Raw genomic sequence first — 6,000 nt, forward strand, 5'->3', positions numbered from 1 at the left:
TAAGTGATTGGGTTTTGGTTCGAGACGCTCGACGAAAGCACTGGAACCAGCCCCGGTAGAGAGGACCGCACCAAGTTCTTCTGTCAAATCCTCACGCTGTGAAGGTTGAGGGCATCAATTCCTGGATCCATCTTTCTCATTGCAGAAAGACTTCCTTGTTAACAACACCATGAAAATCCAAAACTTGAAAAGACGTACCCACAGTGCTTATTTCTCTATTTATGGCATTTGTCTTGTACTGTATGAGGCTCTATCTATGGTCATACAATCTATTGACTTTTGCTCTCTGGGGAAAGCAACAAATTCCTCAGATGACTGTGTCCATTTTAATGTGTCTAATGTGCATCGGCTGAAGCGCTCTTTATCTTTTCAGGTGTCACCTTGGGTTCAGACAGATAACATGTGGTGGGCTCTTATGAACTATACTGTCTGTAAAATGAGAAATCCATCATGTTGTGTTTGCTCTCAATCATGACCCGATTTGCGGGTCGTTCCCCATGTATACAATGATGAGACCTGTAATACATTTTATAGATGGCTACAATCCCTAGACTGTGGGAATGATACCTCTACTAAGAATGTTACTGATTGGGCATATTATGAGTGTTTAAAAAGGGTTTGTATAGATAAGACTGGTATACCAGACCCTGTGTCCACAAACCTGTACACTTCTTATGGGAAGTTATTTGTATCAGCCCCATTTCTCATTACGATGTGATTATTCCCGTATTTGGCCACAAATTGACACCCCTACCCCGTAAGTTACTCAGATAACTCTAGGTAAATATAAATGTTATCAGAGGAATGGTACAAATCCGGTCGGAACATTCCCTGGAAACTGTTCCTCTATTGTTTCATTGAAATACAGGAATGAAAGTCAGTGTGATCCTGGTAAGTCTAAACCCACTACTTGTTCTCTTACTTTTCAGAATCGCTCATTGGCAGACAGCTTTTGGGCCTGTGGTCGAATGAGGGGGGCACTCTCCTAAGGGCAGGTCTTCCAAGTGACTGGCATGGGATTTGTGCTTTGGTAATGGTTGCTCACGACATTCTTGTTGCTCCCATTCTAGGCCCTTTTTCTTTACTTCCTTATTCTTGACCGAGACGATCCGCTTCTAGTGTTTCTGAGTATGAGTCTGACCCTAAAGTATACATCAATGAGATAGGGCAACCCAAAGGCATCCCACATGAGTATAAGGCTCGGGATGAGGTGGTTGCTGGATGGGAATCTCTTTTCCACCTCACAACAATCAGTGAGAATGTTGAATGGATTAATTATATATATATATATTATATTTAGCAGCGCTTCATTAACGTTAGCAGAAATGCTTTTAAGGCACTAGGTGAACAGCTTCATGCCACTGCTCAGATGGCATGGCAAAATCGTTTAGCATTAGATATGCTTTTAGCTCAGCAAGGTGGTGTGTGTGTTATGTTTGGTGAAGCATGTTGTACTTTTATTCCTAACAACACTGTCTCTAATGGGTCCTTTACTAGCACACTAGATAGATTGGAAGGTCTAGCTCTTGAACTTAAGGCTTATTCTGGTTTTGCCCCCTCGTGGTGGTTTCCTACAAAATGATTCACTGATCTTTTTGGAGAATTTGGTAGCTAGTTTGCTCAGATTGGGATGGTAATTCTTGCCGTCCTTTTAATTGTTGGTCCCATTTTTTGCTGTTGTATTCCTATCCTGCGTAATGTAATGTCAAATATGATGTCTAACACTATGATAAATAATATGGTTCTCTGAGTCTCCCCTACAAATCCAACTGTCCCTTCTCTGAATGATCTTAATGATTCTGAAGCTTTTCTTTTCCATATTACTGATATTGATGATATGTAAGAAAAGTGAACTGTGTCGGTTCAAAGGGAGGAGTGTTAAGTTTGAACCCTGCGCCATGTGTGCACCTGGCATGTGTCTGAGTCTCATATCCTTCTGAGCTTATGCTTAAAAGCTGAAGCTGTTATTTTATTATTCACTATGATAAAATGTATTTCTTGTTATTTATATAACCCCTTCAGAGAAATGTTATATTTATGGCATAACCATTCTTCTATAGTACTAAGTTTCCTGTTTTTTGTACCAAAGCTGGATCATAAAATGAATGAGGCCATTGTTCTTTACTTTTTGAAAAACAAGATGTATGTGGTGAAGTTCACACATCTCCTAATATAAAAATAAGAATGAAAAATATACATTCAAAAAGTCACGTACGTCCTAAACATTACTACCAATCAAATTGTGGTCATCTAAGATATCAACATCTGCCATGTCCTGTTAGCAACTAGGTGTAACCAATCATGTTAAAAGTTTTCTGAAAATGTCATGAACTCCTTTTAAAGAATTGTAACCTAATCAATGACTTGTATAAACACAGCGCAGAGGACACTTTTTTCTTTGTACCTTGTGATTAACATGTGGCTAACATGTAATACACTTGTTACATCTTTGGAGATTTAGATAAAGAATAACGATTGACGCTTTCTCCTGCCTGTGTTTTATTGCTTAAATGGGGGCATTCCAGTGAGGGGGTGTCTGTATTCATAATTTTCTTCCACAGTTTCCACAGTGTGCTCCAGTTTCCTTCCAAAGATATGCAGATTTGGTGACAGTAAAATGACACTAGTGTATGTGTGTGCTTGTATTCATTCACCTTGCGATGAGGTGATGCCTGTCCAGGGATTGTTTCAGCCTCGTGCCCAATGCTTGCTGCAATGGACAAATCCATGGATTGATGGATTAAATTAAACATCCTTTTCAGAGATATTGTGGTAAGGTGTCATCGGAATTTAATGGGCGTTCCAGGCAATTCACAACACAGCAAAGCCAAACCTGTTCTCACCGTGATGCTATCTCGCACTGCCACCTGGTGGATTCCTCCAGATTTCCGTAAAGTACATGCGCAAGTATAAACGGTAAAACGCTTGCGTAGCAGGAGCGTCCGCTGCAGCATGTGTCGCATTGTGTGAAGTATAAACCCAGCCTTAGACCTCCTAGTGGCAGTTGTTAATAAATGCTCCCATTTATTCCTGCTCTCAAGTTGAATACAAGTATGTTTAATGAACTCAAATGAGATTTGTACACTTTCAGCCATTCTTTTTTATTTCCTATATTGTTTCAACATACATTTTGCCTTATTAATCTATAGTATCATTTTCTCTGTTGCCTTAGTTATATATCACTTGCTATATGATTCTCAGAAGCAGTACGTTTGGTAGGTACTCACCACTGCATACTAGCAACACCCCACAAAACCTGTCATATTGGAGATATTCTGGCCTGGTCGTCCAGCTATTACAATTAGGTCCTTATCAAAGCTGTTCAGATCCCTACACTTGCCCATTTTTCCTGCTTCCAACACATCTCCTTCAAGAACTGAATGTTCACTTTCTGCCTAATATATCCTACCCCTTGACAGGTGACATTGAAACAAGATAATCATTGTTATAAACTTCACCTCTCAGTGGTTTTATTGTTGTGGCTGATTGATGTGTACATACATATACACACACACATACAGGTTTCTAAGCTCTTTTGGGGCTCCCCCCAATGGGATGACATGCCAAAGAGCGCCCCAAAGTGCGATTTTCTTGTCTATGGAAGACAGCCTGTCAGTTGCCGGGGGAACTGCGGGCTCCCACTGCTGTGGCAGCTCGCTGTGAAAACAAATCCGAAAAGATCGCGGTCACGCTATGAGCACCTGATGTCGATGGGTGATGCATGGAACCTTGTAACTGCAGAGAACAATATTACTTGGCCACTAACCTGGCCACGGCCCTGCCTGTCTGCTGTGTATGGTGTGTAGTAGAGTGGTAGATCCCGCTACAATACCATACAAAACCATGCTGTTCCTGTTTCAACCTGAATAAAGTTTGTTCTTCTAAAGTACTGAGACTCAGCCTCGTGTTTTGGGGTGTAAGACAGGGACTCACATGTCACATCATACCAGAAGTGGGGTCCTTGCACTGATGGATCCCCAAGAAATACAGCAAAACCCAGAGCAACATGAGGTTCCAGCAGCCACTACTGCTGATTTGGGGCAGCCATGAGATGTGCTGCCGAAGATGGCTCCTTCAGACGACCCTGAGTGTTTCCTGTTCTGCTTTGAATGTATAGCAACATTAATGCAATGGGACAGAGGAGACTGGACAGCTATTCTAGCCCCATTTTTAACTGGAGTAACCCTCCAAGCCATACAGAATCTCCCTCCTGAAAGACCCGATGATTATGACTACCTGAAACAACAGATCCTCTTCTGCACGGCTGCGAGTCCGGTGGTCAAGGGGTGCCAGTTTCGGCTGTGGCATATTGATCCGGATCGCCCCGTATGAGGACAGATCCAGGATTTAGTGGATGTAATTCAAAGCTGGAGCCGCGGAGACCCTTTCGAAAGCATGTGGAGAAGGTTGCTATTGATGCAGTTCTGCTGGGGATAGACAAGAACCTTTGAGATGAAATGCTACAAAATAATGCCCACTCGCTGCTGGATCTGACCTGCAGACTTGTGGGTGCACAAGCCACCTGGAAACAACAGGGTTACGCAGGCTTGACACCAATGTCAGTCCAGCCAGCACAGGCCTTCAGGGTTGCCAGTGTCGCGAGTAGAAGATGCCAGAGGGTGAACACCATAGTGCGGACTAAGCGCAGCTGCTTTCGCTGTGATCAACTGGGACACCTGGCTCAGGAGTGTCACCTCCCACCTGTTCCAACAATGGTTATTTGTCTGGCTCAGGTATGCGGCTCACAAGTTCCCCCCAGAATGTTAAAGGAGGACAAATTTAAGGTCTCTGTTACATTGGCTGGACGGGAATCTTTGGCGCTATTGGACTCTGGTAGTGACCTCTGCGTAGTCCATCATGACTTGCTCCAGCAGATCCCTTGTAAGGCCACAGACAAAGTGAACATCCGCTGTATTCCTGGGGACATTAAAACATAAAAGACTATAATACTCCCCCTGAAATTTAAATGGAATAACTTTAAGGTGTCAACTGCTGTATCAGACACCTCACCCTGGCCATTCCTAATAGGAAAAAGGAATGCCCTCTTCCCATGGGTCTTGGGTACCTGCAGAACATCTACCCCCATAGTGGATAGAGAGGGGCTCACTGCAGACAATGTCGGTCAAGGAAATGGATTGGAAATTGGACCAGAGATGTCCAGCGAGCTGGAGGACGAATCCTCAAGTGAAGTTCTGGGAATAACTGGCAAACTTTTCCTCGCCGTCACACACACCAACAGCCTCCATAGACCAGAGACTCAATATGGACCCGGACGAAAATAAAATAGCAGTGGGAGGTGAGTGCGATGCTAAATCAAACACGGAGGAAGAAAAGACTGGCATCCAGATGGAGTTTGCTCGCCGTCAACGAGCCGATAACAACTTGGATTTTGCATTCAGACGAGCCCATGTTGCAAATGACTCTTACTATCTGGAAAGAGAGGACCCGAATTTTAAAACACCACATATTTTGCTTAAGGATTGCTTTCTGTATCAGGTGATTTCTGATTGCATGGGTGAAGGACATAACAAGCAGTTGGTAGTGCCAAGTGAGCTTTGGGAGAAGGTTTTAAAAATTGCTCACAGTCACGTTTTGAGGGCGTCACCTCGACGCGAAGGCGAAGGAATGCATTTCGAAACGCTTTTATTGGGCGAATATGGGCCAGGACGTGGAACGATTTTGTAAGGCTTGTCCCGACTGTCAATTAGTTTCCGCCCACAGACCAGCCAGGGCACCCCTGGTACCGATGCCTATTTTACACGTCCCCTTTGCGAGGGTGGGATTAAATACTGTTGGCCCACTTCCCAAGAGTAAAAGAGGCTTTCAGTATATACTCGTGTTAATCGATTACGCCACAAGATATCCAGAAGTAGCAGTGCTGCGATGGGTGGACGCCCTAACTATTTCAAAAGCACTCATGGATATGTTCACACATATTGGTATCCCACATCATGAAGCAGCTATGCAAAAGTTTTGGAATTAAGCAGTTACACTTCATGG

This window comes from Polypterus senegalus, chromosome 16, assembly GCF_016835505.1.
Source record: "Polypterus senegalus isolate Bchr_013 chromosome 16, ASM1683550v1, whole genome shotgun sequence".
Lineage (NCBI taxonomy): Eukaryota > Metazoa > Chordata > Cladistia > Polypteriformes > Polypteridae > Polypterus > Polypterus senegalus.